The following is a 21,501-nucleotide window of genomic DNA, read 5'->3' on the forward strand; positions in this document are numbered from 1 at the left end:
AGAATAATTTCTTTGGTGATTTGAAGGTCTGAGCAAAAACATAATAACGTATTTCTTAATTAAAATCAACTCAAATTCTTCAAAGTTGGCACTCAACCTCTTATCCAGCCAGAGTGAGATTGGGGATGGGAGGGCATGGAACTGTTCTACTCCACTTTTAACTCAGATCAAACATGAACCAAAACCATTTTCATAGAGCTTAACCTTAGAGCTTAACTGTGCAAATGAAGGAAATGCTAAATATTTTTAACAAAAAGTATATTAGTTAGGATACCTTTAGTAGCAAGTAATGGAAAATGTCTTCTACTTAACTGACTTACATTTATGGGAATACATCAAGAAGACCAGAGGAAGACAGATTCTTGGCACCACATGGTTAGAGATTCAATGATGTCAACAAGTTTCAACTTCCATCTCTTTGTTTCACTATCCTCATCAGACTGATGCCACTTAGAGGCGCAAGATGACTACAGCAATCTCAAGTGTCATTTCCAGGCATGATGATATTGAGAGGAAGAAAAGGACTAATTCTTCATGTATTACTTTTAAAGCATGAGAAAATCTTTCCTAAAAGCCCTCAGGCATCCCCTTTGGGTCTCTTTGGCCAGAACTGCACCACATGCTTATACACGCACTGTTTGCTGGTGGCAAAAAGGAAACTGCATAATTAGCTTGGGCCAATCATGACTTAAGCTGTGACACCCCCCTGAAGCACATGGAAGTGTGATATAGGTTTGATTATGGTATAAAAATCTGAGTTTTATTGAGAAGGTAGAAGGGAGGTGGGAAATTGATATTTCATAGGAGAGTCAAAATGCAAAGATTTAAAAAAATTTAAGAAGTGACCAAAAGCCAATACACACAGAAGGTCATATATCTGGAAAGTGTGACATTTTATGTTATAACTTGTTTTCCTGAGCTTGTAGTCTTTGCACCATTCATGTGGAAACCTGAAAAGTAACCTTCACTATGACTTTCTCTTATTATTCCCAGCAGGACTTTGCCCAACAAACACCGTCTTAAAACATACCATTCAGGATACCTCTTCTAATCATTTAGAAAGGAATTACCCTGATTGTTTTCTTAGACTTCAAATAAATTGGTGATAGTTGCTTGAATAAGTGTGTAAAGATGAGTGCATATTAGCTTAAATCTGTCTTTCAAAACCTGCAAAGATTTTTTTTTTTTCTTTGAGCCACAGTCTCACTCTGTCACCCTGGGTGGAGTCATCACAGTTCACTGCAACCTCAAACTCCTGGGCTCAAACAATTCTCAAGCCTCAGCCTCCCAAGTAGCTGGGACTACAGATGCGCAGCCACCATGCCCAGCTAATTTTTTCTGTTTTTGGTAGAGAAGGGCATCTGGCTCTTGCTCAGGCTGGTCTCAAACTCCTGACCTCAAACCATCCTCCTTCCTTGGCCTCCTAGTGTGCTACGATTGCAGACATGAGCCATCACACCTATCCGCCTGCAAAGATTTAAATGAGGAATAATGTGTCAGGCACTTGCCGTCCTTGATAAATTTTTGGTCTAAATCCAGACCAAAATAAGTGGAAAACTCAGCATTCCTCATGATTCCTACCCAGTGACCCATCTTTCAGGATGATTGACACCAGGAAATAACTCCTTTCTCTAGGAAATCCCACCCATTAACCATAGGGATGCCAGCCAGTTCTTGCATTCTCTATAATACAGTAGTCGCCCTAAGATAACTATTCATAAAATAAGATACACATTATGAATAAAAGAATTATCTTTTTATTACAGAGGCACCTGAGGAGGGTATCTTCTGCTCAAAAAAATATTTTCTTTTCAACCTTCTGTATTAAATTCCTCCTAAGGTTGAATTTTCAAAGTGTTTTCTGAAAGAGGCTGTATTTTATACCTTTTGTTCACAATTAACAAATGAGCTTAGGTGAAGGAATCATATTTGGCTTCATTCAATATCCTGGGGAAACTTTTAACAAGTAGAGTGAAAGAGTTCTGTCCAAAAAATTTTTGCCTACTTCAAGATCATGAAAAATTTCTCCTATATTTATTTTCTTATTAAAGCTTTATTGTCCCATGTTTTAAGTTTAGCTTTATTATCTACCCTAAATTACTGATGGGAATGGCGTGTAATCAAGGCTGTCACTTTTTTTCCTCTTATGTACATATATTAATAATTCTTCTAACATTATACAAGCACAGTCCGGAAAGTATTCACCCATTGTTAATATAATGAGAACTTATGTTTGAAATCTTTTTTCTTTCCCCTTTTAATTTACTTGGAGCCATAATAAAATCAATTGACCATATACATGTGGATTTAAATAGGGTAGTTTATTATATCCTATAATCTATTTCCTAACCTAATACAAATACCATCATGGCTTGATTACTGTGGTTTTATAACAAGTCATGAAATAAGGTAGTATCTGTTATTTAACTAATCTTTTTTTCTGATATTGATCTAACACATGAATATATGGCATTTTCTTGTAAAATTTGGAATTAGCATGTTAACCCAGCATATTGGCTCCAGACAGAGCCAATCAATATGGATGTATGAGTTCTAGTTTCATTGAAAGTCTCTTACACATCAGCATCTTCTAAAACATATCCTAGGTAAGGGAAGTGTGTGCATGGGAAGAGCCAAAGTTCAACAAATCATACCACCCACTCCCATAGGGCTTATACGCAGATAAAAGAGATGCACATGTACATGAACTACTATGTGAAAGAACATACTTCATGTCAAAAACTAGTATAAATAAAGTTCTGTGGATATTCTCAAGCGAAAGAGCTTACCTGAAATTAGAGAACTGAAGACAAGAAAGCATTTGAACTAGACCCTGAAGGATAAGCAGGCTTGCATATGCACAGATAAGAGGGCTTTGAGAGGAAGGGACAACCAGAGCAGAGGCAGAGAAACCTGAAAGCACAGAGCATGTCTGGAGAAGATTGAGCAGATTAGCTAACAAGGAGCTAAGGGGAATAATAAATACACAATAGGCAATGACATAGCTTGAAGTTGCTAGATAAGTGGCATGAACAGAAAAGGAGGGGAAGGTACAGAAGGGGTGGAGAGAAGTGAGATGAGCAATGTTTCAACATTTTTTCGGGACCCTTTTTAGAGCTCCCTGCTCCTATAGCTTTCAGTTAGTGTGCCAGGCGTCAGGCCAGCAACTAGATATGATTGGCTTCCTTCCCATTGAAACTAGGGCCACATGTTGCTGCACTGGGGACAACAAAAGGAAGCTTCTCAGCTGGAAAGAAGTGCTGTAATTGGGCTATTAACATGACACCATGAAGGAACAAAGAATGTATTGATTATCCAAGTTCTTATGGCATATAAATATGAACAGAAAAAGACTGGAAGCAAAAATTTAAGATTTGTTTTCATTGCTTGTGATCATTCTTAGTACTTTGGGAGGAATTACACATGCACAGGGGAAAGAAAGTAAAGTTGGGCTAAAGCATAGATGTTAATATACATTTAGTATTTCAAAGTGTTGAAATAGTTTTTCCATAGAATATTAAATTCTATATGATTTTCATAGAATATAAAGTCTCCGAAAAAAATGTTCTGTGGCTGTATAAGTTTGGCAAGTGTTGTATATAATGTCCCCCCTTGGAGATTCACCATTTCCACTGGAATTTAAAAAAATCTCTGGTATATTCTACACTAAATAAAACCATTTAATTTTGTTTAACTAAGTGCTTTCTAAACTAATTTGACCACCAATTATTTACACCTAACACATTAACATTTCACACTGTAAGTATTCCAGGGAACCCACTTGGGATCACCTTGACCACATTGTGAGTAGAAACTCCTGATACAAAAAAAGCTGCAAAAGGGCTAGAAGCCAGAAGAATATGGTGGGAGAGGCCTTCCAGTTGAGAACATGTCATAACAGATTGTCTTATCCCATGAAGAGAGTCAGCCAATCAACAATCCTCCACTAAATGTGCACTACACACCAGCACCTACGTTAGGTACCATGGCTATATGGCTGTGCCCTCAGAAAACATAATCCACTCAAAGATGTTTTTCTTTGGAGTTAAAGCATATTAATAATAAGACAAGACCACTGACAACCATACGAAAAAAGTTTTACGGCCACATTGTTGATTTGGTCCTGGTTTAGAGGCTGAGTGTTCGTTACCTTTTGTTCCTCAAAGGTCTTTTTCAATTTATACCTCACTGGTTGGAAATAAGAATTAGTTTCATCTTCCTAACCCTACACACTCTGGAATTCCTGGACTTTCTATATTCCCTTTGCATGCTGCTTGAACACCAGCTCCCTTTCTACATATATCTATATATGCATATATATTTTTTCTTTCTTACGGCATCACTTTCCTTTCAAATGAACAATTTGTACTACTCATCCTCATGGAGCTTACAGTCAAATAAAAGGAACGGCATGTGCAACTCATTGTACTAACATTCTGTTTTCCATGTTCTTTGCTTATTGCTAAAAGTTTATGACATAAAATACTTCGAAGTTATCACAGGTGATGATCTCTTCAGCTTCTGATAGCAGTTTCCCTATCTTTGACTCTAGCATAACATATTTGCTAGATTTATATATTATAGAATCATCCCATTTCTAAATACCAATTTCTGTTTTAGTCCTCCTAAACTAAGGTATGCCACAGGAACAAAAGCACCCTCAAATCTTGGAGGTTTATAAAAACAGTTTCCTTTCTGGTTCCTATGAATATACCCATCACAGGTCTGTGGCTTTGACCCACTTCTTCTTCATCCTGGAGCCCAGGCTGAAAGAGCAGCTCCTATCTTGGACTTGCTGATCACGTGGAAGAAGGTAATAGACAGGGCAGAATCATACTCTTAAAGCTTCTGATCATTTCACTTCCAATCACATTTCATTGACAACGTAAATCCCATGGTCAAGACAAACCTTCATGCAACAGTGAATAAAACCCTCCTGCAGGGAAGCACCCTGAGGAGAGGTGTCGTGAAGTATTTGTGCAACAATTATTTGTGATCAACTGTGTCATCTACTCTGCCTGAGATAATAGACACACACAAAGAAGGATTAGACTTTTAGATATGAAAGAACTTTAGAAGTCATTTAGTCCAACCCTTCCCTTTTATCAAAGAGGAAACTGAAATTCAGACACCATCAGTCACATATCCAATTTCTAATAGAATACTGTTTTCAGAATTAGAGCTGTTTCTTAGATTTTTAGATTTTTTTTTTCTCCTAGAGCTTTATGTAAGTGTAGTTAATGTTCAATAAACTACATCAATTTAAATGTCATGAGTTACAACATGGATAAACTGTGAAATCATTACCGCAATCAAAGTAATGAACATATTAATCAAACGGAACAGTTCCTTACGCCCCTATGTGACTCATCCTTTCCTCTCTCCTTCCCTGTCCACGGACAATGACGGGTCTGCTTTCTGTCACCATAGCTTGCAATTTCTGGAATTTTATATAAATGGGATCATATATTATATATTATTTTTTCTGGTCTGGTTTCTTTCAACCAGTATAATTATTTGAGATTCATCCGTGTTGTATGTATCCATAGAGTCTGTTCCTTTATACTGCAAAGTAATATTTCATTGAGTGCATATGTCATCCTTTGTTTACCCATTCTCCTGATGATAGACATTTGGGTTGTTTTTACTTTTTGACTATTAACAGTAAAAAATTCATGTGCAAATCTTTATGTGGAAATGTGCTCTTATTTCTTTTGGGTAAGTACCTAGAAATGAAATGGTTAGATCATATGGTAGGCATTATTTAGCTTTTTAAGATACTGCCATACATTTTCTAAAGTGATTTAACCATTTTATATTCCTACCAATAGTGTGAGAGTTCTAGTTGCTTCACATCCTTGCTAACACTTGATATTGTAGATCTTTTTAATTTTTGCCTTTCTTGTAGCTGCATTCTAGTATCTTACTGTGGTTTTAATTTTCATTTCTTTAATGGAATTCATGTACTTTTTTTGCCATCCATATATGTTCTTTGGTAAAGGATTTTTTCAAATCTTCTTATCACTGATTGGTAGGAGTTTATTATATATTCTAGATACAAGCGCTTTGTTGTATACATGTTTTGAAGATATTTGAGTTGCTTTTTCATTTTTAAAATAGTATTTTTTAAAAGCAAAATTTTTAAATTTTGAAGTAGAGGTCTAATTTATTATTTCTTTTGTAGCTTCTGCTTTTTGAGCCCCATTTAAGGACCTTTTGCAAATGAAGCTCGCATATATCTTTTACCCATGTAATTTTATCTCTTATGTTTAAGTCAGTGATTCATCTCTAGTTAATTGTTGTGCCTGGTATAAGGGCTAAGACTTATTTTATTCTATGTTTTTATTTCCATTGTCATTTGTTGAAAATGTTAATCTCTCTCCATTTAACTTCCTTGGTACCTTTGCCAAGGGTCAATTGACAATATACATGTGGGTCTATTTCAGTTTTATTATTTACCTACCTTTAAGTCAACATCACATTGTTTTATTACTATAGTTTTATAACATAGGAAATCTTGATCCAGAAGAAGATTCTTGAAAAATGTTAAAAAAAAAAAAAAGTAAATCTTGAAATCAGATGGTGTAACCCTTCAAAATAACTATTTTTTTCCAAAGTCATTTTGGCTATTCTAGGTCCTTTGCTTTTTCATATAAATTTAAAAATTAATTTCTATAAAAAAATCCTGCTGTTCTCATGCTTTCCTTCATCTTCTTTAACATATAAATTATAGTTATAACAACTATTTTAATGGTCTTTATCTGCTAATTGTGTTACTTGTGTAATTTCTATAACTATTTCCATGCTATTTCCCCTCTCATTGTGGTTTATATTTTCCTGCTTCTTTCCACGCCTAATAATTTTTTATTGGAATAAAGACATTGTGAATTTTACCTTGTTGGGTGCTGTATAGTTTTGCTTTTCTATAAATATTCTTGATCATTGTTCTGGGATATGATTACATTACTTGGAAACAGCTTGATTTTTTAATGCCTTGTTCTTAAGTCTTGTTAGGTAGGACCAGAGCAGCCTTAAATACAGGACTATTTCTCCCTACTACTGAGGCAATACCCTTCGGAGTACCCTATCCCATTCCCTTTATATTTATTACAAGCTTTTTTCCACTCCAGCTGATGAGAACACAGACTACTCCAGTTTCTGTGTGGGCTCCAGAGATTGTTCCTCCTGTTCCTTTTTGGTGGTTCTTTACCTGGCCTCAAGTACACATTGTAATCAATGTTATGCTGAACACCTGAGAGGAACTCTGGAGCTCTTTGAATATCCCTCCTTCTCTTCTTCTCTCTTTCTCTCTCTAACTCTCTTTTATCCATATACCTTTCTCCTCTCTGATACTCTAGCCCTATAAATTCTAGATGCCTTGCTCTTCCTGAATTTTCAGCTCTTTAAATTAAGGAGACTCCAGGTTCTGTTTGGGTTCTCCTTCCTTGCATTGCAACCTGGAAACTCTCTCTAATCAGTAAGTGGGAAATAATAGGTTCACTTTGTATATTACTTTCTCTTAAGGATCACTGTCCTGCTTTGCCTGTTGTCTGATGTCTGAAAATTGTTCTCTCATACACTTTGTATGGTTTTTTTGAGTTATTTCAGGTGGTAAATCTGGCCCTTGTTGCTATCTCATGGCTAAAAATTGAAGTTAGATTTTTATATTTTTAATTTTTTTCTGTTTCATTAAGATAGATTATATTTATCCAAGCTATGAAGTTTTTAAACAGAATTTGTTATTGTTAGGCACTTACACATACCTGATCTTCAAAATTGAACAAGGCCATCATGAGCCTTTGTGTAGAGATTCACTGTTAAGAATTGATTGAAACTGGTTAGTGCAGATTAATAATGGGAATAGCAATGATAATATTAAGAACAGAATTAAATTAAATGGGTGCTAATTAGAGTTTCTATATTACTTCTCTTAGTTGTAAAAGAAAAAGCCTTATGAATTTTACTGTCAAAGTAGTTCTGAATAATTGTGTTAGGGTGATGTTATGTGAGATAGCAAAGTGAAAACTCATTGCCCCAATTTTCTAGAATGAGAGTCTTAGAGTAATTGCCTGCTGGAAAGAATAAGAAATACTTTCCTAATTTTTGCCACTTCTAAGAACTCATGAAGCTTTAATATGGAAATAATGTTTCTTCAAGTTTAAAAGTAAGAAACTATCCTGTGGTTAATAGTTTGTGTGGGTCAAATTGTTGGCCACAGTGGTGGATTAATTGTCACACTAGCCCAATTTATCCATGCATTCCTTTTTCCATGCCTGTCATAGGGCCCTCTCACACTAACCCTGGCCTTGGCCTTGTGGCTGGATCAGGCCAATGGGATGTTTGCAAGTGTAAGCAAAGAATTGAAAAGCTCTTGTATGTTGGGTCTTGCTTTCTTCCTCCTCTTGGAACCACACTGCCACTCTGTGTATAAACTTGAGCTAGCCTATTGGGTACTGATAGACCAAGTTAAGGAGAAATGAGGGGCCCCAGTTGACATGGCAGCTGACCTTGGCTGAGTCCTGGCCCAGTTCTGTACTCCATACCCTGATCATCTGAGCCTAGCCCAGGCTGCATATTGATAGAGTTGTGAGCTAAATATTTGGTTGTTACTCAGACCACTAAATTTTGGGGTGGTTTGTTATGCAGCAAGTTAATTGATATATACCTTTAGCTGGTGTGACTTCAGGTGAGATAGGAAATATTTCTTCACTTGTGTTTAGCAGAAGTAGTAGTGAAATTAGTTGGGTTTCCCTGGTTGAGTCTTAGCTTTTACTCTACTCAAGGCTTATGATATTGTGTGTTTTGGTGCTTCTTCTAAAAAAAGGGTAAATAGGGTTAGGTATTGTGTTTGTAATTTATTGTAATTCAATGTTCTTTTAAATATATTCTTGGGCGTTGATAGCCCATTAAGCTCACCTCAGTAGTGATTAACACATTCCTCCAATATTTCCTCAAGTTTTGTCTATATAAAAGCTATTTTCCACAGAATGTAAAACATAATATATAGATTTTAGGAGTCCTAAAATCTGCTCTTTCTGCTGTATATTTTCTCTTAATCATGGCAGAAACATTATGCATTCATGAAAGCTAGAAGATTCAGAGCCATCTTCCTTCTTATACTCTCTCTTATCATTCCTATCCAGTCATCAAATCCTATTGTTCTGCTTTAAAAATGCCCTTTATATCTAACTATTCCAGATTGATGCCAATTACAAACCTAAATCTGGTTTTGTTATTTCCCCACTGAAAACCTCTTTGTGGCTTTCAGTGCAAAATCTAATTGGTCATCATCGTAGACATTTGTTTCTCATCTCCATAGATCCCATTCTTAATTTTTGCCTTTTGAATAGTACCCTGGATTTTCCAATCATGAGATTTTGGAGATAAGGACCTTATGCTTGGCTCTGAGAATGAGCTTTGATTGGCTTAAGCAAATGAGCCTGTCCGCAAATCCCTGCCACACTGATTGGCTAGGGATGGGCACATGTGCCAAGTTAAGACATGGCCAAAAAGCCTCAATTCTATGACTTTAGTTGAGTTGTTAGACAAGCAGATTTTTCTTATTCTCTACTAGGCATAACCAGTAAGCATGTAACTATGAAGCAAAGCCATTGAAAGAAGCCAACCTGTGGATACAGAGTTTAGAAAAGAAAAAGGGAAACTGGATGTTGTCACATTGTTTGACCTCCAGATGCAGCTTCATTCCACCTCCCCCCTCCCTCCCTCCCTCTCTCCCTCCTTTCCTTCCTTCCTTCCTCTTATTCTCCTTCTTCTGTTCTTTTTCATTAGGTGCTTTGAAACAAAGAATCCTAAATAATTAAGTTTTCTCATGGCTTAACCCAGTAATTCTTTCATGTTTTAGTAACAGCTGTTTATTAATTTCCTTCAATTGGTCTACAGTAAACAAATAATATCATAAATGATAGTTTAATTATATTTGTACAGCTAGAGTAAGTATTGTGTAGGAAAAGTACAGGATTCCACTAACATCTATAGTGGGGGAAACCTAGTCCCGTTTGGGTGTCAGAGAAAGCTTCTCTAAGGAAAATCCACTTCAGTGGAGACCTGAAGGCCTAGAGACGTTTCCACTCCTGTTAGTTTTGCTGGAGGCAGGGCTTGTCTTATATCTCCCAGGTCTAGAACTCAAGAGAAGTAGCTCGGCTAGTGTGGGTACTGAGTGGGCAGGTAGGCACAGACCACATCAGGAAACACTCTTAGAAAGGGACGTGATACTCAGATGATGGAGATTCTATCCTGAGTGGCAAGTTTTGCCTCCCTATCACTCTTTTGAAACACTAAGAAAAATTTCTTCTTTTCTCATTTTCTTTTTAGATTTCAGCTGCTATTGGGGGTTGCTGGAGCAAACATAATCAGTCTTCAGTTCCAAGTTGAAGGCAGTGTGTTCTCTCTGTTCTCTGTAGCTTCTTTTTACCATTCATTACAATTTCTCCTTTGTGAGGGAGAATTCTTCATCAACATATAAAACTGATGGGATAGCTCAGATCTCAGCAGAGCACCTCCTTAAAGCACACTGATGGGTGGTCTGGTTCTATCCTAAAGGAATAATCTCTTAGCTACTTCCAGAAAATAGGGGTTGCCCTTCTCTAAACCTTGGCAGGAAGTTGAGAACACAACATCACGGACTAACCAGTCCAACAGAAAATGTTGGTTTTAAAATAGAAATTTCAGCAAACTGCACCACTTTTAGCAAGTAGCAGTTAGTATCATGTAGCACTGAATACAAATATGACTTCACTCAGCGAGAGCTTGTGAATGTGTCAAATTTAGAGGGCTTCTGTGTAAATTACATTCTATTTTCTTTTTTCACACGAGCAGCTTTTTATCATAAAACAACAGGTCTGTCTCTGCTAGGGGAGAGAGACAGACCAGCACACTGACTTACTGACTGACTGACTTGTATAGTCGAGGAAAACCTCACTGACAAGGAACCATTTGAGCCAAGGCCTCAAGAGACCCATGTGAACTAGCATGCAAAAAATGAAACAGTAATCATCACAGATGCTATGCTATTGGTTGTCCATCCAACATCCAGTTATTCCTTCCCTCTCTCTGACAGAACTCTTCTTCCCTTGCTGTCATGCAGCCATGTGATCAGGAGAAAGCTGGAACCCATCTCTAACCGTAGGAGTGGATCCCAATTAGTCTAAGCCAACAGTGGCCACCAAACCTCACTTACCAGTGACTGGTTCAGGAAGCCAGGTTTAAGCCAATCAACTCAGGAAATTGCCCTGGTCACTGTCATTGGTCCAGGAGTAGGCACATAAGCTAAGCTGGCCTAAGCAGATTTATATTTCTGATTGGGGGAGGAGGCTTTTTCCTGTGTCCATGATGTATGTGAACAAGGAAGAATGTTGTTACAATTGCACAGGACTTGGTGACACAGCCATCTCTGGACAATGAAGGAAGCCTGGAGACAGGGCCAATACAAAGAAGAGGGCAGAGCTTGGAGCACTGCAGAGAAAAGGAGTCAGAGCCTGCTGCATTTCGAGACTCCCCATTATGTGCAATGAAGAGTCTCCTTACTGTTTATGCCAGTTCGAGTTTGGTTTTTTATTCCTTAGTGTTTAAAGGTATTTGATTATAGAAGTAAAAATAATAGCAGCCAACATTCCTTGAGAATTATCTTGTGCCAGGCACATTCTTTATATTTGTAATTTTGTTCAATGTTCTTGACAATCTTATAAGGCAAATAAACTATTGTCCTTATTTGTAAAATGTAAGTGATTTTGCTCAAGGTTTTGTGTGTAGTAAGCGGCAGATTATATAACTTCTCTAAGCTTTCGTTTCCTCATCTGTAAACAAGGTAAAGAACAATACCTATCTTATAGGATGGTTCATGAGTCTCAATGAGGTATTGCATACTAAGTACTTAGCACTCTCTTCCTTGTCTGGTCTGGTCTCCTCTTCCTCCTCCAGTCTGGTCTCTTCTACTTTGTCTGGTCTTGTCTCCTTGTCTACTCTGGTCTTCTCTTCTTGGTCTGGTCTGGTCTATTCTTCCACTTCTGGTCTGGTCTCCTCTCCTCTTCCTCATCTGATTTTCTCTCCTCCTCCAGTCTAGTCTCCTCTCCTCATCTGGTCTCTTCTCCTCTTCCTCTTCTGGTCTGGTCTCCTCTTCCTCATCCGGTCTGGTCTTTTCTTCCTTGTCTGGTCTCATCTGGTCCATAAATTACATTCTAAATGTAAATGTTCTGGGAGCATAAATTGGACCATTCTGGGGGATTTGCCTTGGAGATAGCCAAATCTGCATGGATGGCTTCCATTCTGCCAAATGGGGCCAAGAGAAATCCATGTGGGCAGTGGCTTTTTATTTCAGAATCATTTTGGCTTTCAAAGTATTTTTGTAATTTCTTTCCAGCCATTGAATTAAATAACTGTAAAAGATAGGAAACTGCATTAGCTACTCTGATTCCTGTCAGTATTGGAGAAATCAGTGCTGAACTTTCTGAATTTTATAAGAAGTTTCTTTTATCCCTATTTTGATTCCATGGAAATTTTAACCTAGTTGGCCTCAATATTTAAATATGTTCTTTCTAGATATGCATGGTCTGCTTAGTGACATTTAAGGTAACCTGTAGAAGTTGCTTATTTATATGGTGACATACTTGCAAGAATTGGTTGAGGATATGGTCTTTCTTAGAACCACCAAGAAATGTAAAGGACTTTCTGTGGGCCATTTGTATGTAAGAATAGATTTGTTAATCTGATGGAAAAATGCTTGAGCAAACATAATCTTGAGTGCTTCATGATAGTACATTAGACAAATAGGAAAGACTTTTTGTTCTTATTTCCATTTCTAGTTTGGGTATCACTGATTAGGATAAGTAAGGAATGCTTTTGCCTCACTTTAGCTCTTTGAGTGGACATTGCAAAGCCATTTTGCTCTCATGATTGTTTAAATAGATTAGAGGTTTAGAAGAATGAGATGGTTCAAGGGATTTTCAAATTCTGTGGAAGGCTTTTTGTTATCCAAGGATTCCTGGAAATTCTTTCTCAGGTACCTGGGAGGAGTTCCTCTCTCTTGTCTGTCAAATTTAGAAGTTTTAAATCTTCTAGGCCTACACCACTCAGTAGTATCTGGTTTGACAGGAATGAGAGGGAGCTAACAAGTTTTGGACAGAGTAGTGAGGCAACATGCAGAACCAGAGTCTGCCCGTGATTCTAGAAAATTCAGATTTTACTGTGAAATTCTCATTGCTTTGAGAAAAACATCATGTTTTATAACTGAACAGGACTTTTTTAAAATTTGAGGCCACTAATACTGGGTAGGAGTGTGGAATGATGTCATCAGAGACTAGTGGCTGCATGTTTATTGATAGAGTCAGGCCAGTTAATTTACACTCATTATGATAGAATTTTAATATACCTTGGAAGAACAAGTAAGTACATGAATAGATGAATTAAAGAATGAATACCAAAATATAAATCTAATTAGTAAAAAGTGAATTATAGAAGATTTGAGTATAATGGTTTTGTTATAGAGGCATAAAAAGTGTTAATAGAATTTTCTATCAGCCAAAGCCTTTTTATATCTGCTTTAATTAATATAAATTAGAAAAATTTATATTTAGTATACACTTCTCACTTAAAGTTTGGTATTTAAAGTGGTACTGTTGAAATAGTTGAAGAGTTTTTCTCTTCAGAAGTCCACAGTGTTGCACACAATTTAGCTCGTAAACATACTTATCCCCATAAATAGTACAAAGGTTTGCTTTGGTGGAATGGTCACAAACCACATAGATGATTTTTAAGTTTTTGGAAACTATTATCTTATCTGAAAGGATTGTGAAGAAGGTAGGGCAGGAATGATTATTCTTTTTAAACAGGTAAGAAGGGTCATGGAAATGCAAACACATTCCCAAGGGCCCCTGATTCATCCATCTTTGAGCTAAGCCTAGAAGCCACAAGCTCTGAGTCCAAGCATAATGAACACTCATTGTTATTTCCTCTCGAATACAACTGCCTTTTTCTTTTTCTGTTAATAGTCTCTTTCTTCTTTGGGAAAATCTCCTCAAATTCTTCCATATGGTTCCATAATAGATCCTAAGCCCTTTGCATCCACCTCAAACCAGCAGGTCGACCATTTGCAGCATTTTGCCAGCCCAGTGTCTGATCCAAGGTGAGTACGCATCAGAGACCTTCCCCAGAATGTTCCGGTCCTGGATGCTTGTTGTGGTGAGGCTGTTTCCTTTCCACTCTAGTAGAAAAGGTGGGAGATTGAGTGCCTGGTCTGTCCACATACATGCTCCAGCCACATGGAGACTGCAACTGTATAAGAGGAAAGAATACAGATTTTAACGTAGAAGATTTTAACATATAAGAATTATTGGTTTTATTTTCTGCCCTCATTCCTGACTTGGGATGTTGTTCTGTTCTTTCTTTAATTTTGTGACCACCCCTTCTTTTCTTCAGATAAATTTATTGTCTTTCCTAGTGGCATTGTAATTAAGCTTGAGTTTCAGTGTCAAACTGTCTCAATTCCTATCATAAGCCATCACTTACTAGCTCTGTGGGTGTGGACAAGTGCCTAGAGTTCTCTGAGCCATATTTCCTCATCTGTTATAAAGGAGATGATGAGCCTCATGTATGAGAAATACTTAGCTAAATGCCTGGAATATAGTAAGTCCTCAGTAAATGTTATTTGGTGTTGCTCTCATCATTATAGTTTAAGCTAGCTTCAGTTGCATTTTTGTCACTGCCACCAAAAAGAGTCTTGTTTAATAATTTACTTTAGTCAAATATTTTCTATCCCTGTTGTTTCCCATATGAATGGTAGATTCACAGAATTTCATTTAATGAAATATTTTTGTGCTGCACTTAATGTTGTAGAAATCAACTGCCAATGTTTCCAAAATGGGAATTTCACCCAAGAGCAATGAATGGCTATTCCGTGATTTCAAATAAAATCTTGGCATTTAAAAAAAGACAAAAAAAATACTTTTAGTTACTAATCTGTGATCTAATTGGGCCATTATAATTTAGGAAAATGTAAGAAGTAGACATAATTTATCTAATAGGCAGAATAGGTGCTTAGCTCCTAGCTCTTGCCTTTTATAAAGTTTTGAGATGATGTACTACAGTGGAATTGTATCACACTCAATAGATGCTGTCTTCACTGTGGACAAACTGTAAAGTTGTCAATGCAGACATTGTATTTATGTGAGTTTTCCCTTTAGGTCCGCAGACACATGACATGCGTATCACCAAAAGAGGAAGGAACAGAAATGATGGGGACATAAAACATTGAGCCAGAGCTACAAAGAGAATGAAACTTCTCCTTGACACATATTGTACGACATTTCCAAAGTTTTGGGAATATTTCTGGTATATTTAACTGGCAAAAGATTTTTTAAAAGTCTCTAACTCTTTTCTTTTTTCTTTATCAGTGACAATACATGTCTGGGCTGTCAGTACTCTGCACACCTAGAGCTTTAATTACACGTCTAATATGTCCTCATCAATCTGCTTACACCATTCCTATTTTCATGCTGGCTTGAAAAATCTTTAAAAATATTAAAAGATGACATTTTAAGTCCTATTCTGGTTCCTAGAGTTAGTGATTTTATACACTGAAATTTATCAAGGCAAAACAGTTTTCTACTTTACATCAACGTCACCCTCTCGCATCTTTCTCTGACTATAAATTTAGAACACAGGTTAAAGAGAGGTCAGAAGACCAAGTTTGACAAGGAAGAATTATGCCAAAGTTTAGTTAAGCTTTGGAACCTATATTCTAATTTTTCTATTAAGGATTAATGTACACTGACATATAGAAAACCAAAAAAAAAAATAATAATAAGTTAGTGGTACAGAAAAGACAGGGCTAAATTAATCTAACATATTAATAATGTACTATTGGCTCTGCTTGAGATGAGAAGGTGTAAGAGAGTGTGTGTGTTATGTTTGTGTTGTGTGTGAGTGTATCTATGAAATCATGTGTGTTGGGAAAGGAAGAGGACAACATAACTTGTTTTCAAGTAGTTCATTTTTTCCTTTAAGAAAATATTAGATTCATAGCATTTCATTTAATGAAATATTATTGCACTGCCTTAATGTTGCAGAAATTAATTTCTAATATTTCCCAAATGGGAATTGCACCCAAAAGCAATGAGTGCTTTTTCTTCTGGATCTACTAACTTTAATGATCTGTTAGAAGGCTTTGTAATATAGTATACTTAGGAAAGCTTATTTACTAAATTATATGTGTAAGAGGCAATCATTTGCCTCTAGATATCGTAAGCATATCTGAAATTATAAAACTCTATAATATTTTTAAAAAATTTTTAAGTTTTTTGGTGAAATTCCAAATTCCTTTCTTTGCTTAAGGAATAAAGAGTAAAGTATTCTCCTCTCTCATTTGTGCAAATTATATTGTCTTACAGATTCTAGTGAGGGATTTGAAATTTTACCATAAACTAGCTTTGTGACCTGGTAGAAACGACTTACTCTCTATTCTCTGTGATTCGCAGTTCCCTTATCTATAACATGGAGTAGTAATGCCACTCACTTTATAGGGTTTTTTTAATAAAGATTAAATAAAATATTACCTGTGATTTGCCCACATTTTGACACAGAGTAAGTGCTCAATACAAGAAACTGCAGTTTCTGGCAAAGCTTGAATTATAGCATTTTGGGAAAGAGCATTTCTCTTGTCTGACCTTAACATGACCTTTTTTTGAAGTGATTCTCCCTCTGGAAACCTCAAGCTCTGGCCCAAAGAGTCAGAATCCACCACATTTGTTTAGAGTGTTTAGGGAAATAGATTTCTCCAGTCTCCTTCCTCTTTTTTCCTGTGCTGCTCCCTGAGGAGGGTTACTTAATGATCTTCTTTCCTTTTGTTCTTACTTCCTCCGGCTACTAGTGCCCAGGGCTAGCTGGAGCCTGCTTCCTTTTCTGAGCACCCAATAACCAGTGTGATTCCAGATGTACTTAACCGTGGTAAAGACTTTAAAAGGTCCTGGTGGCTTACAACTAACTCATCAAGCATGCATTTTTATGGTTGCTTTTATATGGTTCCTATATTTCCATTTCAGGATCTCTGTGTCAGCCATCCTCATCAGGATGCTAGCCTTCCTCATTGTGTTTCTGTCCCTTGGGCTCTATAGTAGGCTCTCTTTGGGTTTCTGTTTGTACGCATTTGCAAAAGGCTTAGTAAATGACTATATACAAACTTTCAAGTGTAGAGTCTTGGTTAGAATTTAGAACTTGGTTTGTAACAGAAACCATCTTAGAAGCAGTTGGTTCCCAGATTAGTTTAGAGGCCTTTGAAGGTTTTATCACTAGATTGAGTTCTGGATTGTAAGAACACTGTTGGCCATTTTATGCAAAAGAAAGGAAGACATAGAAGGGGAGGGAAATGGCCACTTATTTTTTGAGATAATATCAGTCATGGCCAACATTTTAATTATCAGGTCAAATGTTTCTTGACACCATCCCACATCCCACTCTGTATTTCTCTTCTTCTGGGGCCCTTCTTTCCTGACACCTTATGCCTCTTTCACTTCTTAACAAATATCCCTTCATTCTACAGCACTCTGGGTTATTTTTCCCTTCTTCTTTTCTCCTAGTAAAATTCTCATCATCTCAGTTAATTTTTTACTAGAGAAATTATAGAAGAGTGGCACAATAAAACTACTTCAAACTACTACCATTAATAGTAGTACTTCATAGGTGCCAGGCATTGTTCTAAGAAATTCCCATAGAGTAAAGCACTTAAAACTCTGCAGATATCCTGTGAGGTAAGTCCTATTTTTATCATCATTTTATAGGTGAGTAAATGAACACACAGTGATATAAAATTACAAGTTTGTCACATAGCTTAGATAGTAGAGCTGAGATTTGAACCCAGGTTGCTTGACTTGAGAGTCAAAGCATTTAACCATCATATTATCTATTTGCTCTGTATCAGAGTGTGAGTAACTTTCTTAAAGTTATTTTCTTCATTTTATACATGTTAAGCAGTTTGGGGAAAGCATTTTGGGGCAAGTGGGCTAAAATGTGATGGTCCATCCTAGACTTAGACCTCAGGGTCAACTCCCTTTCGGTGTTCCTGTTTTTATTTTCTTCCCTTTCCACTTCTGAACTCAAAGAACTGCTCTTTTCAAATCTTCAGTGATGGGCTTATAACAATTCTGAGGTCAGGTGACCGGAACCATTTTTAAGATTTTTGCAAAGTTAATGTTTATAAATCAGGAGCTGGCCTATTTTGACCTTGAACCCAACTCTGATGTTCCACACCTCAAATAAAGTATTTGTTACATCACTAAATCTACTCATACTCTAAAAGACTTTTTAGCAATCATAGAAGGTGTGTTTAATAATGGAACAGGCTAATTTACCTATATGAAAATTAAACTCTATGGACAGAGACTTTTGTAACCAAACTGTATGCCTGCAGCAGAATGGGAAGGAGAAATGAGAAACTGCTGCAAAAATAAATATTCCAGTCTTCCGTCTCTAAATTTCTAACACTTACATTAAGAGTTGAGTATATTCAGTTCATGATTTTTAATTCCGTTTGAATGGCCAAAGGAGAAATCACCTACAAGAAAGCCAAGACTTTGTAGAAAACCTCTTATACCTCTATGAATTTTGCTAATTTTCTTTGAAAAAAATTACTCTTTGGGTAATTCCATGAATCTTGATTGCAGAGAATTAACACTCAACTGGGGAAATCTAGTCACTTTGGTAATCATATATTCTATTGTTCACAATATAAAGACACATTACTTGGGGATCAGAGCAAGTGACTCGAGCAAATTCATCTGTGACTAAAATAATTGATACAACCATGGTACCTATCTCCATGTGTCAACTGGTACCCACCAGTAAAAGAGTAATGATTTTTTCAGAGATGGGTTCTCACTCTGTTGCCTATGAATTTTTCTTGTATATTCCTGCATAGTTCTCTGTTAAATGTTTAACTCACTTTATCATACTGCTTGGTTCTTATTAATTATAAAATGTACATTATTGAACAATAACTACTTCCCTTGGTTGTCATTGAACTCAATTGTATATGTATACATATACAGTCATCCCTCAGTGTCCATGAGGGATTGGTTCCAGGTCTCCCTTGCATACCAAAATCCAAGGATGCTCAAGTCTCTTATGTAAAATGGTGTAATACTTGCATATAATCTATGCACATTATTTCACATATTTTAAATCATCTCCAGATAACTTATAATATCTAATACAATGTAAATGCTACGTAAATCATTATTATTCTGTATCATTTAGAAAATAATGACAAGAAAAAATGTCTGTACATGTTCAGTACAGATATAACCATCTATTTGTTTGTGAATATTTCTGATATATGGTTGACTCCATAGAGGCAGAAACTACAGACATGAAGGGCCCACTGTATGTATATAAAATTAAAAGCAAAGCTATTAAAAGTGGAAATTGAATTCAACTCCAAATTTAGGCATATTTCCAGTTCTTAAATCATAAAAATATATTCAAGGCAGAGTATAATCCTACATTAGATGATCATAAAATAATACAAATTGCTGATTTACTTTATGTTGCACCCATGTACATTGAATAATAATACTGGTTATAGGCTTTGACTGAGATGTCAGTGATTTAAAAAGCCACTATAAAATAAGTACCTCAAGTCAAGATTTTGAAATTAACAAGGTATATGACAGCGTTGTCCAGAAACTGGCTTCTTGGTGTGAAAAAATATAAGCCTTGTTAAATTCCAGCATTACTAAAATACACAAACAGGATTATATTTATTATGTGTCACTAATAAGGTTTAATTCAAATATAAAACCATCGGCTATATATATGATTACTCAAATGAGATTATGAAACAATGGTTTCAATTGTTTGAAAATCAACAAGCAAACAAACCTAACAATTACAGGTCAGGATAAATGCTAAGAAAGAACATAATCTTGATGTGATTAAGAATAACAAATGAAGCATGGGTACTTAGGGTGGTTTGGGAGATTTTAATTAGGAAAGTGACATTTAAATTGCAACCTACCCTCAAGGAACATATAGTCTGATGTGAAATGCAGACCAAGAATCAATAAGCTATGATTCAATTTGGCTCGTATTACTACAAATCTGTGAGTGTGGTGATGAGGGAACAAAGAGAAAGCAGCAACTATCTTTGCTCCAGAAAATCTCCGTTGACCTCATAAATGGACAGAGACATCAAGGATAAGGAGGTGTTAGTTAAGTGTGGATTATGTGTTTTCTATACTTAGCTAATGGCAGAGGGTTCATGGAACAGATACATAAGAGGCATTTTAGTGGATGCTGTGTTGTGTCAGTCAGCACCATGCAAATGAGTAGCTCTTTTGGAAATTCCCTTGCTGAAGACAGTCTGTATCTGATAACTAACTGGTCAACTGGGGAGGGCAGGGATGGGGCAGTTACAAAAGGCCTACTTCCCTTGCCTCCATTTGAAGGATTTTTCAGTTTCGGAGCTAGGTATAGAATCTATGATGGGCTATGGGACTTCATTGCAATTCCACTTCTCCCTCTGTCCTATCCTGCTTCCGGTACTGCCCATGGGTGTTGATCTTCAGTGAACTCCTGCATGTAAATTATCCATCATAGAGTTTGCCTCCAGGGAAGCTGAATTCAGACCAATCCTCAATAAATACGTATTGATTGATTGCCTAACTGACATTTATTTGGAATAAAGAGAGCAATAAATCATACATTGAAAATTATTGCTGACTGCCACAAATATTAAAGGTAGCATTGTTAGATTGGGATCCATATGCCTCAGTAGCACTCTTTCGTGCAATGCACTCTGCTGTACATTTACTTACTGTTTTGAGAAAAGGTAGCTTCGCCCCTTACCTGTAATTATATACATTGGTCTTGATGTTTAAGAATAATTAAAGCTAATAGCTCCCATTCTGTCCAGCCTCCACCCCACACTCTTGAGGAGAGTTTTAGAAGCAGCAGATGACAAACTCTTCTCTGATGGATCATTTGGTGTTATGCATTATGAAGCATTTCCATAATGCTGCTGAGGCATAAGTGGTATTTACATTTAAGGGATCATTGTAGTTCTCCTTGAACTCCCATTACCAAAATCCAAAAAGGGAGAATCCTGTTAATGTAGCTAGATCCAGTCAGAGATGAACTTTAATAAATTGTTACTTTTCTTCTAAATCTTTATTTTTCTGGGGACAGTTTTCTTTGTCATGATTTTGGGATGTCAAGTATCTTGAGTCTTGAGTATGTGGTAGAGGAACTCTAGTTTTTGAATTATTGATATCCCACTGCAATTTCTGGTTAGAGAAGTTTTACACTGCCTGGAAACGTTATCACTGATACTTTTGATTGCATAATTAAAGATGCCTCCCTGAAGCATTGTTATTTGACTTTCCTTTCCAGCTTTCTGGAAATTTTGAGAGATGATGTCTGGCCTCCCCTAGGTGTGTCTATCAAACCCTGTTGATTGTTATTCAGTGTGAGACTAAGATGACTGATAAAATAAATGAG

The sequence above is a fragment of the Lemur catta genome, chromosome 7, assembly GCF_020740605.2.
Source record: "Lemur catta isolate mLemCat1 chromosome 7, mLemCat1.pri, whole genome shotgun sequence".
In the NCBI taxonomy this organism is placed as follows: domain Eukaryota; kingdom Metazoa; phylum Chordata; class Mammalia; order Primates; family Lemuridae; genus Lemur; species Lemur catta.